Raw genomic sequence first — 21,887 nt, 5'->3', positions numbered from 1 at the left:
TATCCCAGATAACTTCAGTACAGAAAGCCTTACCTGAGCCACCTCTCCATGTCATAAGATTTCTTTTACAAACTAATGGGCTTCAGAGCTTCAGCTAGTATAAGTCAAAGTCTGAGGTCCATTCTTGTTAAACATACACCTGCCAGGCATTCCCACCAACACCACTGTTAGTCCCTCAATTTTAAACCAGTTTGATGTAGAAGGGGTCTTCAAAAAGTTCATGGAAAATGTGCACTATGGGAAAAAACTATGCATGTACTTCACTAATTTTGCAGCCCGATAAACTTATCTTTTAATCCCATTTTTCACAAACTGTTTGAAGTGCCCTCATATAACTGCAGAGCAAGGTCCCCCAGCCACATGGGTTTTTATTGATATCTCAGGGCAGCCAGGATCCCGAGATGGGAAATCTCCATGCACATGCTTTTGCATTGCTTCTGCCATGGCCTGCTGTTTCCCACAAAGCTGCGATGGCTTTTGAGACAGCCAGAAAGCCACATCCATCACGTCTCAGGCTCTCAGGTAAACTGTGCAGCTTCAGAACTCTGAGCATGCTTTTATCACATAAAGTAGCCTATAATCAGGTTGTAAGAAAAAAAAATCTAGCTTTATCCCACGTCCCCTTAAATAAAATGCCTCTGGGAAACCATAAAAGTTAGGAGACATCCATGAGTTTAGAGATGGCCGCACAAATTGCATGGCTGAACACCTTGAAGCCTTAGACACAGACTGGCCAATGGAGTGGCCTTGCTAGGACTCTTCTCTTTCCAATGGAGCCCAACTAAAAGCTGCCTTCTCGTTTCTACTTGGAACCCAACTGAGAACCTTGTAAGCTATCTGCCAGACCTTAGCGGATCACAGAGTTCCCCTGTGGTTTAGATGCTGTGACCTCTTCCCAGGACTTGAAAAATGGAAAGGAACATTTGGTATCTTCAAGGGAGAAGACATAACCCATGGTTTCTTGGCAAGCGTAGGCAGTCTAGAGCCGCATGGTTCTGTTCATCCTTGAGCCCTGACTCTCTCAGATCTGTTCTGAGATGTTTGCATCCTACAGTACCAGGCTGAGACCAACCGGGCTGTCAACTGGCAGAACTCTTCGTGGCACATAGCACGGGTTTGGTAAATTGTTCATGAAAGCCAAATAAACTGTGCTTGAACAAGATTAATAGTCCATCCAAATATTTTGTGACTCGCTGGTTATAATTTTAAACATAATTTCGGAGTACCACATGTTGATGACTTTGGTTTAGAAAGTAATTGGAATATGACCCTTAAATCTACACAAATTTATAAGAAAACCAGGTAGGTATCTTGAAGCTCGCTCTTTTTTTATTTAAAGATTTATTTTATTTATTTGAAAGACTGTTACAGAGAGAGGTAGAGACAGAGAGAGAGGTCTTCCATCTGCTGGTTCACTCCCCAGATGGCTGCATCCAAAGCCAGGAGCTTCTTCGAGGTCTTCCATGCAGGTGCAGGAGCCCAAGGACTTGGGCTATCCTCTACTGCTTTCCCAGACCATAGCAGAGAGTTGGATCAGAAGAGGAGCAGCCGGGACTAGAACCAGCGCCTATATGGGATGCCGGCGCCGCAGGCTAGGGCTTTAACCTGCTGCACCACAGCACCGGCCCCTGAAGCTCTTTCAACATAGAAGCCGTCTCTTAGTTTCCTGAAATCCAGTTGATTCTGAATCTCCTAGGATCTCAAACACCAAGGGTCTCTGACTCTTGAAGGTGGCGTCAGGTCTGTATGATCAGCTCCCTCCTCTGCAGCACTCAGTAGAACGTCCATCTGCAGTTAACACGGGAGAACCGCGTCTTGGTATGTTCTGACCCTATGCAAGGGAGAGAGGAGAGAATGGATGAGATTCTGTCCTCCGGTTTGCTCCTCAAATGCCCACCGCAACCATGGCTGAGCCTGGCCCTGCGCTTGGTCTCCCATCCAGGCCCATCCAGGTTTCCCACCGGTGTGGCAGGAACCTGATTACTGGAGCCACCACCACCACTCCCTTGGCAGGTTTATGTTGGTGGGAAGCTGAAAACGGGTGCCAGGGCTGGCAGCTGAACCCAGGCACTGCCATGTGGGACCAGGGTACCTTAACTAGGCCAAATGCCCACTCCCAATGCTTGTGTTTTTTTAAAGACCACTGAGCGTTAAAACATTTTGAAATTATAAACTTGAAACATAGTGAAGTGATGAAGACAGAAGTTGAATTAATATCCCCTACCCCTAGAAACTTCTACCTTGTGTTCATGTTTAGATTTACTAATGGCCTAAGAACCTGTAAGAATTACAGCTCAGCCTGTGTATCTATTGCACTGTGTGTGGATATGTGTGCACTACTGCGCACTTTATCTCTCTTAGTCCTACTGATCCCAACCTTCGTAGGCGGGATTTTGAGCATTGTCTTTCCACTGCCTGAAATAAGTTTACTGGAGTCGTGGGCTTCATGTAGTAGCAGGACCGGGTTATAAAGCCATTGGCTCTCCATACACATAGAAGACCTGTAGGATTCAATGTGTTTCCATTAAGGAATTAAATAGAATTTTCCTCGAGTAGTGTTATGTCAAGAAACGTGCATTTCTGTTGAACCAAAATCAAAATTATAAGTTTCCATTTTCCATCCTACCATACAGTTGTTATTTTTGATGTCTGGAGCGTTCAATTCAACTGGGAAACATGAATTATTTATTAGAGCTGGAAGAGACCAACACCACCCTCGACTCCTCTCATTTTGAGGCTTGAGAAAGGGTGACTCTGCAGAGTTTTGATAACCTAAAGCTATTGGGCACATTAGGTGTGCAGTCGGAACTTGCCTTGCATTGCAGGGCCCTTTCCAGTCATCATGGTGGGTTAGTAGATGTCAACTCCCTGGGCTCCACCAGAAAATCAACATGGGTGATATACCTCCAATGGCCAGGAGGGGGTGCTAGAAGTTAGCATAACTCAATGAAATCAGAAATACATGAAGTAGGAAGCACAGAGTTGAAAACAAATAGGAAGTATAACAACATCACATTTTACATGAAAATATAACAAACCAATGAAGACAGAAATTAATCCCTGAATAATAACAAGCCAAGAAAATAGTTATAGCATAGACAAAGGACTGAGTGGCTTCTTTCAAATTCTTCCTAGGCTCTTTATTAGCTAGGTGACCTCACTCAGTAAGTTACTTAGCTTCTGAAAGTCCAATTTCTTCTCCAAAACAAAGATAGGTAACACCCACCTGTGTGTGCAAGGAAGGAATAAACTTGCACAGTACTTTACACTCAATAAATGGTATTTGTTATTTAATGGACCAAAGATTTTTGTTATTATTTTTAAAAATAATCTTCTACAAAAGATCATCAGCTATTAACTTTAAAATGCTAGAAGAAAGTTCTATTTTTTGAGTACACCATATTAAACTGGATGAATACTATCCTAGGCTATCTTTTCTTAAAAGTATATTCGCTTGAACGTCAGCTGGATTGGAAATGGAGCAGCCAGTACTTGAACAGGCATCCATATGTGGGAAGCTGGCAGCTTTACCCACGATACCACAATGCTAGCCCCTATCCAAGACTGTCTATGCTCTTTTCTTACTGCCATGTGGGAGTCATTCTGAGTATCTGTAATTTCTGTGAAATTGTATTTAAAAATATTTATTTGTGTATTTGAGAGGAAGAGGGGAATGGGGGGGTGATGAGAGAGAGAGAGATGCTGCTCCCATTCACTGGGTTACTCTCTGTGGTGGCCATGAAGGAGGACCAAAGCTGGGAGCCAGGAAGTCTCCCACATGGGCGAAAGGAGCCCAACCACTTGGGTCATTGCCACTGCTTCCTACGGTCTACATTATCAGCTGGGGTCAGAGGCCGTAGCTGGGTATCAAACTCAGGTTCTCCAATATGAACATAGATTTCCAAACCAGCATTTTAACTGCTAGGCCAAATGCCCACCCTTGAACTTTTCTTTATGTTCTCTTATACTTCGTAGTTGTGAAATAAATTCTCTGTGCCCACATGTATCCTTCTATTTCTACAGCGCCATCATTCCTTCTTCCCTCCATCTCCCCCTCGAACTCCCATTCTCTGCTGCCACATCACCCCATCTCTCTCTGACTCTGCTGTCCCTCACTGCACTGATGCCACATCCTCTCTAGTCAGTGTCCTGTGTTCCTCATCTCCCCTCCATCTTTTATGCTTCTGTCTCTGCAACTCCCACTGTGTAATTTTATTTCCGTCTCTCCTCTCTCCCTTCATGCTAGAGATCTACACCTTTCTATTGTATTTCAGCCACTAATTCTTCTTTGTCTGTTGGCCACTGTCTGGACCATTCTGTTCCTCTCACCCCCTCTCTGCTCTCTGTCCCTTTTTCTAGCTTTCTGTTTCAAACCCCATGGCTGTTAACGTCCTATTATTTATTGCTCCCTCTCTTCCTCCCTCTGCCCTCCCACACCCTCTTCATAGCCAATTCTCTCCCCTCCCTGCGCCTTTCCAGTCCAGTAACTTCTGTAGCCTTCCGTGGGGCCTGTGGGTCTGGCCAGCTTGCTTTCAAGGGAGAGTGGGTCCAAACTCACAAATGGAACTTACTTTTGCTTCTCCTGATCATTGTCCCTGTCACATATCAAGCAATCAGAATTGTTATGGTGCTGATGAAAGAACTGTTAAAAAATATAGAAAGCACTATCTTGAGGAAAAGGTTGAGCATACAGATTACTGCTTATATTGCCATGTCAGCCTGCTGTGAGGTGTTACCTTGTGTGCTAGTCCAGAACACCACAGACTAATTTATAAAGAAAATAAATCAGGGCCAGTGCTGTGGCGTAACAGGTTCCACCGCCACCTGCAACACCCGCATCCCACATGGGTGCCGGTTCGAATTCCAGCTATTCCACTTCTGAGCCAGCTTCCTGCTGATGCGCCTGGGAAAACAGCAGCAGATGGTCCAAGTTCTTGGGCACCTGCACCCACGTGAGAGACCCAGAGGAATCTCCTGGCTCCTGGATTTGGTCTGGCTGTTGTGGCCATTTGGGGAGTAAACCAGCAGATGGAAGATAGCTTGCTCTCTCTCCCTCTCTCTCTTTCTCCTCCTTCTCTCTGTAATTCTTTCAAAATAAATACATATATCTTTAAAAAAATTTTTTTTCTACAGTTCTGGAAACAGGACATCAACCCGTAAGCAGTGGACTGAGGGAAAGATGGAGCTGCGAAAAGAGGCAGTTTGGAGAGCGTGACTTGAGAATGTGTGATTCTGTAAGAATGCATTGCATTGGAAAAATCAGAATGGCAGCTTGATTACAATCATGGTCAGTGAGGCTGCGTGTCCCTGAGGAAGTCACCATGCTCACCATGGGTATACCATCTATCAGTGCCAGGGGTGTGCAAACTCGTTTGTTTTTAAAATAGCTTTTGGTGCAATTTAATTCTTATAACAATTTAATCCTTATAATAATACTTCAAAGATATGTAATAACAAAGTTTGACTGATGGACTCTTAAAGGCTAGCCTGCTAAAAGTCGAGTAAGTAGATTATGGGGCTTGGATTTAAATTCAAGTACAATAAATTCAAAATCTCATGTCACCACCCACTCAATATACAGGTGCTCCTTGACTTGCAGTGTGCTCTGTCCTGATGAAATCCCCTGAACTGAAAATATCATTAAATGCATTTAGTACCTAACCTCCTGAACATAACTTAGCCTGCCCTGCCTAAAACACTTAGCTTAGCTTACAGTTAGACAAAATCACCTAAAACAAAGCATATTTTATGCATGATAACCACATGGTCCTCCCTTGTCTCCTTCATTTGTCTTAAGTGAATAATTAAAACAATATATTTAAAAAATCATTGAGGGGTGTGAGTGTGGCACAGCAGTTAAATCACTGCTTGGAACACCCCCACTCCATCCCATATTGGATTGCCAAGTTCAAATTCTGGCTACTCCCATTTCTTTTTATCAGGCTTCCTGATAACACACACTCTGTGAGACAGCAAGCAATGGTTCAAGTACTGGAGTCTCTGCCACCTATGTGGGATACCTGGGTTGAGTTCCAGGTTCCTGGCATTAGCCTGGCCCATCCCTGCATCTTGTGGGCATTTGTAGAATGAGCCAACAAATGGAATAACTCTGTGTTGGTCTCTCTTTCAAATAAATGAAAATAGACAGGTGTTGAGGCATAATGGATTTACCCACTGCTTGGGATGTCTGCATCCCATATCCAAGTGCCTGGAATCAAATCCCACCTCTGCTTCCAATCCAGCTTCCTGCTAATGCAGTTGGGAGGTAGCAGGTGTTGGCTTAAGTACTTGGGTTCCTGCAAACCACATGGAAGACCCAGGTGTGGTTCTGGGCTTCTGGCTTTCACTCTATGCATCCTCAGCTGTTGTAGGCATTTGGGGAGTGAACCAGCAAATGGAGACTATCTCCCTTTCTCTGCTTCTCCCTCTCTTTGTCACTCTTTCAAACAAATAAACAAACAAACAAATAATTTTTTAAAACATAAAATGATGGGGCCGGCATTGTGGTGTTGGGGGTTAAGTTGCCACCTGCAATGCCGACATCCCATTTGGGTGCTGGTTTGAGTCGTGGCTGCTGCACTTCCAATCCAGCTCCCTACTGATGCGCCTGGGAAAGCAGTGGAAGATGGCTAAAGTTCTTGGGCACCGGCACCCACGTAGGAGACTTGGAAGAAGCTCCTGGCTCCTGGTTTTGGCCTGGCCCAGCCTGAGCCATTGTGGCCATTTGGGGAGTGAACCAGCAGATGGAAGCTCTCTCTCTGTATCTCCATTTCTCTATGACTCTGAGTTTCAAATAAAATAAACCTTAAAATATATAAAATAAAAATAAACAGTACATTTCTCAAATCATTTCAGATAATTTGCCATGCGTTTACATAACTTTTGATCTATAGTTAATTCTTTTTAGTTTGTATTTATGTTTTAAGAGTTGATTTTAAAGTTTTGTTTCATATAGGAGAAACAGTTATGTGGATATAAAGTACAAATTATCAGACAAGGTGCATTTACAGATTTTAACTTCCATTCAATTTTTCTAGTCTCTCTTCTCTCCCTCACCCTATAGGTAACAATACTTTTATTAGTTCTATTGTTTGTTTTTTCACTTATGTACTCAAGTATTTTACTTTCATTGAAATAAATTGTTGTTCACCAGATATACAGTACATATTGTTTCTACTTGAATTTTATTTTTGTATTTTGTTTCTAGAATTGAGTTTTTATTCATTTTAATGCATCTTTTATTTGCTGACTTCTGAGTTTTGTGTCTTAATTTAAAAGATTTCTACACTCAAGATTATACATAGAGAAGTCATATATATGAATTATAATGACTCTGTTCTAACAAAATAAGGTATCAGATGGTAAAGAAAATTTAGAAACAAACATAAAGGGGGACAATACTATCAATCCTATAGAAATGAAAATGTTTTTTTTTTAAAGTTCAGACAACTGTCTCACCTCATCACCTCGTTGGATGTTTTTCCTCATTGAAGTCTGTATCATTGATACACCTGGTGTTTTTATGTGACAACTACTTTAGTGGTGAGCACAACAAGGAATGAAGAACGCTAGCACTCATCCTCAGGTAGCTGCTCCGGTGATCACGTTCCACGGATGACCTCATTTGATCTTCACAGAAATCCTATTGAGGGTTCAGAGTATCACTGAGCTGAACAGCTGAGAAAACAAGGCAAGGAGGGGCTCGCTGGCTTTTCCAAAGTCCTGCAGCTTGGAGTGGCAGAGATTTCAATCCCTGAACTGCGGTTCAAAGAATCTGGGGCTTGTTCGTTGCATTTGCATCTCGTTCATTATCTCCAGTGAGGTGGCCTCACTTAATTTACATTTCCTCCTTCAGCGGTTGCCTTTTCATGCTTCTTGCCCATTTTTCTAATGCAGCATTAACTTTTCTTATTAGTTTGGGAAGAGTCTTAAAGACCGTGTTGGAGATGTTAGCTTTTATTGAATGTACTACAAAGGCTTCCCCTACTTGCTACTTAGTTACTTTCAGCACACTTTGTTGAAAAGAAATTTGAATCTTTTTAAAGTAATTCAAAAGTAGATTTTATTTTTTTAATTTATTTGACAGGTAGAGTTATAGACAGTGAGAGAGAGAGACAGAGAGAAAGGTCTTCCTTCTGTTGGTTCACTCCCCAAGTAGCCGCTACAGCCAGCGCTGCGCTGTAGGGTTAGGGTTAGGGTTAGGGTTAGGGTTAGGGTTAGGGTTAGGAAGCCAGGAGCCAGGTGCTTCCTCCTGGTCTCCCATGCAGGTGCAGGGCCCAAACACTTGGGCCATCCTCCACTGCCCTCCCAGGCCACAGCAGAGAGCTGGACAGGAAGAAGAGCAACCGGGACTAGAACCGGCACCCATGGCAAGTGAGCCACAGCACTGGCCCCTTAAAAGTAGATTTTAGAAACAACTATGAAATTTTTGCTAAGGTATCTGGCTTGGTTTCCAGGGAAAGAGAAGGCCTATTTCACCCACAATTTACAAGACACTCATCAATAGAAATTCTAAGGATTTTCTGATTTCAGTTTTACATCGAAACCTCTATTTGTAAGTGGTAAGGAAGCAGTTTCACAGTATTTGTTTTTGCATTGTGAAGCAATTCCCAAAAGAGAATGCATGGAATACTCAGTGATTCCTTTGCTTATCTGAATGGGATTCATCCTGTTAGGATACTGCCTGTCGGTGGATTTGTATCCCATGAATGTTTATATTCTGGTGCCAAGCATTGCACTCCTTTCTTTACCGTAGCTTTGCTGTTCCTCTTACTTTCTGGCGGAGTAGTTTATAACTTTTTTGTTTAAGAATTTTCTTTCTACTCCTGTGTAATGGCAATTTTCTCCTTCTCATTGCTTTTTTTTAATTAAAGATTTATTTATTTATTTGAAAGTCAGAGCTACAGACCAAAGCCAGGCCAAAGCCAAGAGCGAAGAGATTCATCTGGGTCCTTCAGTGGGTTCAAGGGCCTAAACACTTGGGACACCTTCTGCTGCTTTCTCAGACCATTGGTTGGGATGTGCTTTGGAAGTAGATACGCTGGGATATGAACTGGCGCCCATATGGGGTGTGGAAGTCCCAGGCAGTGGCTTAATGCCTCCACCACAATTGGCTCCTGCTTCCTCATTTTTAAACATGAGCCTTCAGCCCAGCAAGGAGTCCCAGGCTCCAAGGCACTTGTTTGCCTTCTGGCTGGGCCCAGGACACACAGCTCTCAGGGCTGTTCACACAGCAGCTTCCCATCCCTCCCCATGTGGTTCTGTAGGCAAAAGGGGGGGCCCACACAAGTCCCCTAATTTCCTCACTTCCCAGCTGCCATGACAACACCAGGTGTACCACCTGCAACAGGCTGAAACAATGACTGAAGTAGAACATTGTTCTATGTTTTACTATGAGTCTTTCTTTTCTTTTTTAAAGATTTACTCATTTATTTGAGAGGTAGAGGCAGAGGCAGAGAGATGGGGGGAGGGTGGGATGGAGAAAGAGAGGCTTCACTCTGCAAATGGCTTCAAATGCCAGGGCTGGGCCAGGAACCAGGAGCTTCATCTGGTCTCTCACATGGGTGCAGGGGCCCAAGCACTGGAGACATCTTCTATTCACTGCATTTCCAGGCACACTCATAGGGAACTGGATTGGAAGTAGAGCAGCTAGGACTTGAGCTGGTGCCCATATCATGCTGACACTGTGACACTGCGGGCAGCAGCTTAACCCACTGCACCACAGTGCTGACTCTACTATGAGTCTTTCTAACACACATCCAAATGCATTCATAAACGTGGTGGTGAAAATCTGGAGATGGGCCATTTAAATACTACCAGCATTTTACTCTACTTGTTATGTCACCCATCCTTCCACCCATCATCCCCAAATCAACTGCAGACATCAGTACACATTCTGAATATAGGTTTGCCAAATAAAATGTAGGTAAATTTGAATTCTTGATCAATAACAAAGATTTTAATTTTTTTAGTATATCCCAAATATTGCATGACAGAGCACTGTATACTTTTTCTTGGGTAGTATAGTATCCTAAATCTTGCAGCCCAACCATGGGTGCCTTTTAACAGTACTTGAGAATGATCAGAAATCTTCTAACAAATCAACTTGAGTGCAAACACACACACACACACACACACACACGCACAGGCATGCACACAAGGGCATTTACCTTTGAGGGGCGTCAGACGTAGTCAACATAATGGGTCTCAACTTATTTTAATAAGGTAGATCACAGCTTCTCAGATGTGCTGTTGAAGATGTCCCTGGTCTACCTACAGAGGTCCATGGAGGTGAGTCAGAGCAATAGGAAAGACGTTCCATCTCAGGACAAGGTCATGGCAGCCGCATTCACACAATGACACTGCCAGTTGCAGGGAAGGGAGCCTGCTGTGGGACTGCACACTGCAGAGTGGAACAGGCAAGCATCACCAAGGGTTCTGCTTCCAACTGCATTTGCACCAAAGCGCTACAGACTGAGCACTCAGTGCTCCTCACAGCGCTACCTCAGGGCAGGACTTTCTCTTGGCTTCCACAGGAGGGCGCTCAAGGCACTCAAAGGCGGAAGTAGAGACCAGGCTTCTCCTGTCAGCACTCACCTCTTCTGGGTAAAGAGCTTGGGAGTCTTCTAAGAGAGACCCTGCCTGTTACTTCTCCCTGCTGTGACTTCAGTCGGGAAGACTCCCTCCAACTCACCTCCCTCGGTCCCTCTTTTTTGAGTAGGATTAGAGTTAAGAGGATATTCTTCTTCCCTTATCACCTCATCCCTTCCCTTCTAAGGCCTGAGAGAAGAAGGCATGCTGTGGACACTCTCCCTACTTGTAGCTTTCCTGCCTCCTGGTAAGTAGGTTGCATAGATGTTAATGCGAGTTCTCTCTCTCTCTCTCTCTCTCCATGGAGGTCATACTAAAGAATTATCATTTTCTCATTGTTTCTCATTGTTTTTGTGGTTGCCATTGCAGGCAGTCAAACATCTTCCAACTCAGATAAGACTATGACAGTGGTCACCAAGCCGACTGGGTCATCTGCTACAGTCACTTGTAGTATTACTCAACAAAGTAGCTATATCCACTGGTACCGGTTCCAGGAGGGGAAGGCCCCACAGCGCCTTCTCTACTACGTCGTCAGCAGTACCCGTTCTATAGTGGACTCGGGATTTGATACAGAGAAATACCAAGCTTATAAAAGCACACAGGGGAGCTATAATGTCTTTCTACGAAACCTGGGAAGAGACGACTCTGGGGTGTATTACTGTGCTGTCTGGACTGGCACAGTGATTCCGACCTGCCTTATACTACACTGAAAATTGTGCCTGTGGTTATTCCTGGTACTCGAGATAGGCCAGCCCCATCTCATTTCCTGTTTCTGACTCTGCGCTGAGCAAAGAGAAACTCGGAGCCCAACACCAAACCCCAGAGCTCACATCCCACCACCTTCTCAATGCCTTCACACTGCCTCCAGGCCCCCAGCCCTGCACCTCCACCCCAGCCCTTTCCTAAAGACTGAACTCCCATCTCCAGGCCTTTGCCCAGTGGTCTAGCACTCAGCTGAGTTCCTTCTACTCTCCTAGGGGTTGGAAGAATAGCATTTAACTAGTTTCTGAGACAGACAAGGTCACCTAAGGTCTTATGGAACATCTTTAGGAGAGAATTATGGGAAGGCTGGTGGTTGGCACATATTCTCACTTCTAAGCTTCTAAAATAATGAAATATTTCAATCATACTGAAGGTTAGAGTGAATAAGAAAACAAATCTTGAGGTGCCTATTACTTAGTTTAGTTAAATCTTCACATTTTAACACATTTGCTTCATATTTTCATAATGGTTTCATGAACTAATTCATAATTCATATGAACTAATTCAGCTGAAGATTCTGGGTTTATTTTCCCAAGCCCATCCTTCCCTTTCCCCTCCCAAGGGTAACCACCAATCAGGTCTCACTCATGCTGCAAAGGCATGTATTCACAAATAATGAACAACTTCCATCATGCCTCAAGACATAAAATAGGATGTATATTTCAATCTATCACATGTTTTCTGTACTTCACAGTACACTTCTGAATAGTTACTCCTGCTAGTATGCATGCCTTGAATTACTCATTGGCATTCTGTACTGTGAATGTATCACATTTTATTAATTCAAAATCTTATTATTTGAGGGTTGACTTGGTAAAGCTTCAAATAGTTGTGCTTGAATTTTCAGTTTATGTAAAGAGTGCTGTCATGTTTATGTTTTTTTTTTTATTTATTTAATGAATATAAGTTTCCAAAGTACGAATAATGGATTACAATGGCTTCCCCCCCATACCTTCCCTCCCACCCACAACCCTCCCCTTTCCCGCTCCCTCTCCCCTTCCATTCACATCAAGATTCATTTTCGATTATCTTAATATACAGAAGATCAGCTTAGTATACATTAAGTAAGGATTTCAACAGTTTGCTCCCACACAGAAACATAAAGTGAAAAATAATAGATGATTTTTTTTTAATGATGATGAAATCAGATCAGACCTATGTCATGTTTAATCCCAGTGAGAGTCAAGTTGGGAGTTGATAGTTTCTTTTCTTTTTTTTTTTTTTTTTAACAGAAGATCAGTTTAGTATGCATTAAGTAAAGATTTCAACAGTTTGCACCCCCATAGAAACACAAAGTGAAATATATTGTTTGAGTACTCGTTATAGCATTAAATCTCAATGCACAGCACATTAAGGACAGAGATCCTACATGAGGAGTAAGTGCACAGTGACTCCTGTTGTTGACTTTACCAATTGACACTCCTGTCTATGGCATCAGTAATCTCCCTATGCTCCAGTCATGAGTTTCCAAGGCTATGGAAGCCCTCTGAGTTCTCCGATTCTTATCTTGTTTAGACAAGGTCATAGTCAAAGTGGAGGTTCTCTCCTCCCTTCAGAGAAAGGTACCTCCTTCTTTGAAGATCTGTTCTTTCCACTGAGATCTCACTCACAGAGATCTTTTGCCAGAGTGTCTTGGCTTTCCATGCCTGAAATACTCTCATGGGCTTTTCAGCCAGATCCGAATGCCTTTAGGGCTTATTCTGAGGCCAGAGTGCTATTTAGGACATCTGCCATTCTATGAGTCTGCTGAGTATCTCACTTCCCATGTTGGATCACTCTCCCCTTTATTTATTCTATCGGTTAGTGTTAGCAGGTACTAGACTTGCTTATGTGCTCCCTTTGACTCTTAGTCCTTTCATTATGATCAATTGTGAACTGAAATTGATCACTTGGACTGGTGAGATGGCATTGGTACATGCCACCTTGATGGGATTAAATTGGAGTACCCTGGTATGTTTCTAACTCTACCATTTGGGGCAAGTCAGCTTGAGCATGTCCCAAATTATACATCTCTTCCCTCTCTTATTCCTACTCTTATGTTTAACAGGGATCACATTTCAGTTAAATTTCAACACTTAAGAATAACTGTGTATTAATTACAGAATTAAACCAGTCATATTAAGTAGAACAGACAGAAAAACTACTAAGAGGGATAATGTATTAAGTTGTTCATTAACAGTCAGGGCTATGCTGATCAAGTCACCGTTTCCCATAGTGTCCATTCCACTTCAGCAGGTTTCCTTTTTGGTGTTCAGTCAGTTGTCACCAATCAGGGAGAACATATGGTATTTGTCCCTTTGGGACTGGCTTATTTCACTCAGCATGATGTGTTCCAGATTCCTCCATTTTGTTGCAAATGACTGGATTTCGTTGTTTCTTACTGCGGTATAGTATTCTAAAGAGTACATATCCCATAATTTCTTTATCCAGTCTACCGTTGATGGGCATTTAGGTTGGTTCCAGGTCTTGGCTATTGTGAATTGAGCTGCAATAAACATTAGGCTGCAGACCGCTTTTTTGTTTGCCAATTTAAATTCCTTTGGGTAAATTCCAAGGAGTGGGATGGCTGGGTCAAACGGTAGGGTTATCTTCAGGTTTCTGAGGAATCTCCAGACTGACTTCCATAGTGGCTTGACCAGTTTGCATTCCCACCAACAGTGGGTTAGTGTCCCTTTTTCCCCACATCCTCGCCAGCATCTGTTGTTGGTAGATTTCTGAATGTGAGCCATTCTGACCGGGGTGAGGTGGAACCTCAATGTGGTTTTGATTTGCATTTCCCTGATTGCTAATGACCTTGAACATTTTTTCATGTGCCTGTTGGCCATTTGGATTTCCTCTTTTGAAAAATGTCTATTGAGGTCCTTGGCCCATCTCCTAATTGGGTTGTTGGTTTTGTTTTTGTGGAGTTTCTTGATCTCCTTGTAGATTCTGGTTATTAACCCTTTATCTGTTGCATAGTTTGCAAATATTTTTTCCCATTCTGTCGGTTGTCTCTTCACTCTCCTGACTGTTTCTTTTGCAGTACAGAAACTTCTCAATTTGATGCAATCCCAATAGTTAATTTTGGCTTTGACTGCCTGTGCCTCCCGGGTCTTTTCCAGAAACTCTTTGCCTGTGCCAATATCTTGAAGGGTTTCTCCAATGTTCTCTAGTAACTTAATGGTGTCAGGTCGTAGATTTAGGTCTTTAATCCATGTTGAGTGGATTTTTGTGTAAGGTGTAAGGTAGGGGTCTTGCTTCATGCTTCTGCACGTGGAAATCCAATTTTCCCAGCACCATTTATTGAATAGACTGTCCTTGCTCCAGGAATTAGTTTTAGATCCTTGATCGAATATAAGTTGGCTGTAGATGTTTGGGTTGATTTCTGGTATTTCAATTCTGTTCCATTGGTCTATCCATCTGTTTCTGTACCAGTACCATGCTGTTTTGATTACAACTGCCCTGTAGTATGTCCTGAAATCTGGTATTGTGATGCCTCCGGCTTTGTTTTTGTTGTACAAGATTGCTTTAGCTATTCGAGGTCTCTTGTGCCTCCATATAAATTTCAGCACCAATTTTTCCAGATCTGAGAAGAAGGTCTTCGGTATCTTGATTGGTATTGCATTGAATTTATAAATTGCTTTTGGGAGAATGGACATTTTGATGATATTGATTCTTCCAATCCATGAGCATGGAAGATTTTTCCATTTCTTGGTATCCTCTTCTATTTCTTTCTTTAAGGTTTTGTATTTTCATCGTAGAGATCTTTAACGTCCTTGGTTAAGTTTATTCCAAGGTATTTGATTGTTTTTGTAGCTATTGTGAATGGGATTGAGCTTAGAAGTTCTTCCTCAGCCATGGCATTGTCTGTGTATACAAAGGCTGTTGATTTTTGTGCATTGATTTTATACCCTGCTACTTTGCCAAACTCTTCTATGAGTTCCAATAGTCTCTTAGTAGAGTTCTTTGGGTCCCCTAAATAAAGAATCATGTCATCTGCAAAGAGGGATAGTTTGAGTTCTTCCTTCCCAATTTGTATCCCTTTAATTTCTTTTTCTTGCCTAATAGCTCTGGCTAGAACCTCCAGAACTATATTGAATAGCAGTGGTGAGAGTGGACATCCCTGTCTGGTCCCAGATCTCAGTGGAAATGCTTCCAACTTTTCCCCATTCAATAGGATGTTGGCTGTGGGTTTTTCATAGATTGCTTTGATTGTATTGAGGAATGTTCCTTCCAAACCCAGTTTGCTTAGAGTTTTCATCATGAACGGGTGTTGTATTTTATCAAATGCTTTCTCGGCATCTATTGAGATAATCATATGGGTTTTCTTCTGCAGTCTGTTAATGTGGTGTATCACATTGATTGTCTTGCGCACATTAAACCATCCCTGCATACCAGGGATAAATCCCACTTGGTCTGGGTGGATGATCTTTCTGATGTGTTGTTGCATTCTATTGGCGAGAATTTTATTGAGGATTTTTACATCTATGTTCATCAGGGATATTGGTCTGTAATTCTCTTTCAGTGCTGCATCTTTTTCTGGCTTAGGAATTAAGGTGATGCTGGCTTCATAGAAAGAATTTGGGAGGATTCCCTCTTCTTCGATTGTTCTGAATAGTTTGAGAAGAATTGGAGTTAGTTCTTCTTTAAATGTCTGGTAGAATTCAGCAGTGAATCCATCTGGTCCTGGGCTTTTCTTTGTTGGGAGGGCCTTTATTACTGTTTCAATTTCTGTCTCAGTTATGGGTCTGTTTAGGTTTTCGATGTCTTCCTGGTTCAATTTAGGTAGGTTGCATGTGTCCAGGAATCTATCCATTTCTGATAGGTTTCCCTGTTTGCTGGCATACAAGTCCTTGTAGTAATTTCTGATGATTCTTTTTATTTCTGTGGTGTCTGTTGTTATGTTTCCTTTTTCATCTCTGATTTTATTGATTTGGGTCTTTTCTCTTCTTTTTTTAGTTAGTTGGGCCAATGGGGTGTCAATTTTGTTTATTTTTTCAAAAAACCAGCTCCTCGTTTGGCTGATTTTTTGGAATGTTTTTCTTGATTCAATCCTGTTGATTTCTTCTCTGATTTTAATTATTTCTCTTCTCCTACTAGATTTGGGTCTGGTTTGCTGTAGGTTTTCTAGATCCTTGAGGTGAATAGAAAGCTCATCTATTTGGTGCCTTTCCAATTTCTTGATGTAGGCACCTATTGATATAAACTTTCCTCTTAACACTGCTTTTGCTGCGTCCCATAAGTTTTGGTATGTTGTGCTGTTATCCTCATTTACTTCCAGAAAGTTTTTGATTTCTCTTTTGATTTCTTCTATGACCCATTGTTCATTCAGGAGCATGTTGTTCAATCTCCATGTGTTTGCATATGCTCTAGGGATTCCTGAGTTGTTCATTTCCAACTTCATTCCTTTATGGTCTGAGAAGCTGCATGGTATGATTCTAATTCTTTTGAATTTGCTGAGACTTGCTTTATGGCCTAGTATGTGGTCAATCCTAGAGAAGGTTCCATGTACTGCTGAGAAGAATGTAAAATCTTTAGCTGTAGGATTGAAAGTTCTGTATATATCTGTTAGATCCATTTGGGCTATAGTGTCATTTAAATCTACTGTATCCTTGTTGATCTTCTGTCCTATTGATCTGTCTATTTCTGAGAGTGGAGTATTGAAGTCCCCCAGTACTATTGTATTGGGGTCTAAGTCTCCCTTTAAGTCCGTTAACAAATCTTTTAGATAAACCGGTGCCCTGTAGTTAGGTGCATATACATTGATAATTGTTATATCTTCCTGTTGAATTAATCCCTTAATCATTATGTAGTGTCCCTCTTTGTCTCTCTTAACGGTTTTTGTAGTAAAGTTTATGGTGTCTGATATTAAGATGGCTACGCCTGCTCTTTTTTCATTTCTGTTGGCATGGTATATCTTTTTCCAGCCTTTCACTTTCAGTCTGTATGGATCTTTGTTGGAAAGATGTGTTTCTTGTAAGCAGCAAATAGATGGGTTTTGTTCCTTAACCCAATCAGCCAAACGGTGTCTTTTAACTGGACAGTTCAGGCCATTCACGTTCAATGTGACTAATGATAAGTGGTAACTTTGCCCTGCCATTTGCCAAAGATAAGTTCTAATATATGCTTTGAATTCCCTGTGATCTTTTGCTGTGAGGTTTCCTTCCTTTACCTTCTTTCATATTGATGACCGTGTTTCTTTGTTTCTGTGTGTAACACATCTTTAAGCATCTTTTGCAGGGCTGGACGAGTGGCAACAAATTCTTTCAATTTCTGTTTGTTATGAAAAGTCTTTATTTCAGCTTCATTCACAAATGATAGCTTTGCAGGATATAATATTCTGGGCTGGCAGTTGTTCTCTCTTAGTACCTGGGCTATATCTCGCCATTCCCTCCTAGCTTGTAGAGTTTCTGATGAGAAGTCAGCTGTGAGTCTGATTGGAGATCCTCTGAGAGTAATCTGACGTTTCTCTCTTGCACATTTTAGGATCTTTTCTTTATGTTTCACTGTGGAGAGTTTAATTACAATGTGTCGTGGTGAGGATCTCTTTTGGTCATGTTTATTAGGGGTTCTGTGAGCTTCCTGTACTAGGATTTCTCTGTCCTTCTCCAAACCTGGGAAATTTTCTGCTAATATCTCACTAAAAAGGCCTTCTACTCCTTTCTCCCGCTCCATGCCTTCAGGAACTCCTAGAACCCGAATGTTGGGTTTTTTAATAGTATCCTGAAGATTCCCGACAATATGTTTTAGATTTCTTATTTCCTCGTCTTTTCTTTGGTCTGACTGTATCCTTTCCTGTTCTCTGTCTTCTAAGTCTGATATTCTCTCTTCTGCTTCTCCCATTCTGTTTGTAAGGCTCTCTATTGTGTTTTTCATTTGATCTATTGAATTCTTCACTTCAGTCACTATCCCAGTTTCCTGTTGTACTAGTTGTTTCGTTTCATTTTGATTCCTCCTTAATATTTCATTTTCACGAGAGAGATTTTCTATCTTGTCCATTAAGGATTTCTGTAGTTCAAGAATTTGTTTTTGAGAACTTCTTAATGTTCTTATCAATTTTTTGAGATCTGCTTCTTGCATTTCTTCTATGTCATCATCCTCATAATCTTGAATTGGGGTGTCTTTTTCATTTGAGGGCTTCATGGTGACTTCCTTGTTTTTATTACCTTGGTTTTTGCGTTTGTTATTTGTCATATTGGAGATATTTGGTTTCTTCACTGTGGTGCTTTTTCTTGTTATACTATGACTCTAGATTAAGTGGACTATCTGTTTTTGATGGAGCCTTAGGGCTTGAGATGGGTGTGGCCTGAGAGCTCTGTTTGGTGTGCCAAAGGTGACACTCCCAGGTTGGGCGTGGTAAACCTTTCTCTCTCTCTTTTTTTTTTTTTTGATTCAAAAGGGAAGTTATTCTGCACAGCTGAACGAAGTTGGAGGTAGTTAGCAGGCAAATGATATACCCACAGGAGCCAGAGATCGGATGCTCTTTCCCAAGGACCACACAGGGAATCTGTTCGGCCCTCGGAGTGGGCTCAAATTCTCCTTCAGTCTCCCACTGGGTTGCCAAAGTTACGGAATTGTAGCGTCTCTGGAGAGTGCTCACGTGAATTCCGTGAGTTCTCTCCCCCACCGTCTCTTTTTTCACAGTCTCAGTTCAGTAGCACCACAAATTTACTAGGTCCTAATCTCCTGTTAATTCGCCCCGCCCAGAGTCAGGTTTTTCTGCTAGGCTCAGGGCCGGTGCAGACCTGAGGTCGCTCTGCTTATGATGTATGTCCAAGATGGCGCCTGCTCTTTGTCTTGCTCGCCCTTGAGAGGTGAGCGGAGAGAGAGAAACCCGTGTCCATACCAGTCACCTTTTTTTTTTCCCTTCTCTCTCTCTTCCAGTTAGCTTGGTGAAGTCCCCCCCCCCCCGGGGGTCGTTCCCTCTAGTCTCCTCTCTCCGCTTGCCTGCCGGTGTCTCGGGTTATTGAGGTTCGGCTCACCTCGCGTTCCAGCGCTGGTGTGTTGAGTCTGCCGCTGGTGTCCCGAACTGTGGGCTCCCACGCTCTCCACGCAGGTCTGCTCCCCTTCCAGCGCTGATGTGTGGACTCGGAGCCCTGGACGTCCCAAGTCTCCCCGCTGTTGCACTCCCCTTTGAGCACTTGCGCGCAGACCCTGCAGCTTGCGCAGCTCAGTCCCGCGGCTCGGCTTCCACGGCTCGGCTTCCGCGGCTCCGTCCCGCAGCTCGGTCCTTCGGCTAGGCTTTCGCGCGCGGTGGGCGACCTTGTTCTCCCAGTAGGTCCTCCGATTTACGCCCACTGGATCCAGAAGAGTTTCGTCTGCAATATTTTCCTGGTTCTTTTTTCTGAGGCTACCGTAACTCCCCTTTTATTAAACTAAATTTTCCCGGACTATCGGTGCGCGCCCTCACTATTCCGCCATCTTGGCTCCGCCTCCATGATGCCCATGTTTATGTTTTTAAGCTTTGTATCTGCAATAGCTAGGAATGTTTGGCTTCAAATGGCCAAGTAAGGCAGGGTGTCTTACAGGCCTGGGAGTTGATGGCATCCAGAACTTGAAAGCATCAGAACCGCCCTGTCCATTTCTTCATCTCTTATCTCAGCTTTTGCCCATGTGACATCCTCATTTTCAGGTGTCAAGAACCATGCCAGTGGTCCCCCCTAGAGACCCATCCTTACAGATGTCATCCAAGCAAGCTGAGTCGCTTTCCTTTCAACTCCAGTTTGGATACATTGAACGGGAATCAACTTAGGCACAACTTGAGACCTACATGGGTGTGAGGCAGATGACTGGTAGTGCCTAACTCTTTTCTACACATACGAGAGGACTTCAGAACATCCATGGAAAAATGGAATTAAGAGATAAATTTATTCTGTTGTCATGGATTTTTAAACACATGTATAATTTTGCCATAATACTCAAATTTCAGAAACTTTTTAAAGATGTCCTCATTGGAAATTTATTTGCTTTTATGTTAAGTATCACATTTTTGGCACTCATTCTCAGGTAGCTACTGTGCTAAGCACGTTACATATATGATCTCATTTGATCTTCCCAGAAACCCTACTGAGGGTTCAAAGTATCACTGAATTACAGATAAGAAACTAGGGCAAAGGGGGCAAGCCGACTTCTCTATGGTTATGCTGCTTGAAGTGGCAGATATTTCAATCCCTGCCATGCAGTTTTTAAAAAAAAATGGAGTTCTGTTAATTGTTTGCATCTTGCTGTCTCTAATGAGAGTCAGCCTTATTTCACAAGCTCATTTCTCCTGTGTCAGTTGCCTTGTTATGCTCCTTGTTCTTTGCTCTTATGGAGCATTTAGTGTTCCTTTTGGTTTGGAAGAGGCTTGAAGACCACGGTGGAGACGTTAGCTTCTAGCGAATATACTGAAAAGGCTTCCCCTACTTACTTCTTAGTTATTTTAGCACACATTGATGAAAAGAAATTTGAATCTTAGTTTTTAAAGTTCTTTTAATAAACAACTACAAAATTTTCACTAAGGTTTCTTGTTGTGTTGCCAGACACGGATAAGGTCTATTTCACCCACAAATTATATGCCATTTGTCTACATTTATTCTAAGGGTTTTCTGATTTCAGATTCATTACATTTAAACTTCTGTTTGTAAGTTATAAGGTAGCCGTTTCACAGTACTTGGTTCTATATGGTAAACCAATTCCCAAAGCAGAATGTGTGGCATAATGAATTATTCCTTGCTGGTCTGAATGTACAACTTCATCCTACATTAAGATATTGCATATCGGTGGATTTCTGTCCCGTGAATCTTTATATTCTAGCGCTAAGTGCTGCACTCCTTTTGTTGCACTAGCTTTATAGTTCCTCTACATTCTGGCAGGCTTAGTTTATAACTCTTCTGTTTTAAGAATTGTATTTCCACTGCAGTGAAATGGGAATTTTGTGCTTTCTCATATTTAAACATGAGCATGAAGTTCCGGTAAGGAATTCCCAGTCTCCAAGGCACTGGAGTTTGCCCTCTGCTTGGGGCCCAGGGCATTCGGCTCTCAGAGCCATTTACACAGCAGCTTCCAATCCTTCCCCTGGGGATTCCGCAGGGCAAAGGGAGACCCACACAGGCCCCTACTTACTCACTGATGAGCTCGCTCATGCTAGCAGCAATCTATTACCTGAGAGATGCTGAAACAGTGACAGGAGTGGAACTGCAATGTTGTTGTAGTTTTACTGAGTCTCTCTAACACACAACCAAATACATCCATAAATGTGGTGCTGGCAATCTGCACAGGTGTCACTTAAATGCCACCAGCATTGTAGCCAACAGGCTTGATGATAATTCTTTGGAGAAGGTGGATGCAAAGCTTCTCAGATGGGCTGCTGGAGGTCTCCAGAGTTCACTACAGAGCTGGGGAAGGTGGGTCAGGGCAGCAGGAAGGAAGCTGCATCGCGGGACAAGGCCCTGGCAGCATCATCCCCACTCTGGGACTGAGACCTGCAGAGAAGTGAGCCTGACCTGGGATGCTGGCCCAGGGGAGCTGGCAGTCTTCACCAAGGGGCCTGCTATCCACCCTGTTTGCCCTCAACC

At 42.7% G+C, this 21,887-nt stretch overlaps 1 long non-coding RNA gene across 1 annotated transcript; it reads right to left on the bottom strand.

The window, feature by feature from the left end:
* Positions 1 to 1,307: 1,307 nt before the first annotated feature.
* On the bottom strand, positions 1,308 to 10,481 carry LOC127492672 (uncharacterized). Its single transcript, XR_011383148.1, has 2 exons — positions 10,170 to 10,481; positions 1,308 to 1,831 (listed from the first exon to the last, which is right to left on the bottom strand). It is a non-coding gene; the product is annotated as an uncharacterized lncRNA (long non-coding RNA).
* Between the last annotated feature and the right edge of the window lie 11,406 nt (positions 10,482 to 21,887).

Source organism: Oryctolagus cuniculus, chromosome 16 (genome assembly GCF_964237555.1).
Source record: "Oryctolagus cuniculus chromosome 16, mOryCun1.1, whole genome shotgun sequence".
In the NCBI taxonomy this organism is placed as follows: domain Eukaryota; kingdom Metazoa; phylum Chordata; class Mammalia; order Lagomorpha; family Leporidae; genus Oryctolagus; species Oryctolagus cuniculus.
The sequence above is the reverse complement of the archived record's forward strand: the minus strand, read 5'-3'. Positions and strand labels throughout refer to the sequence as shown.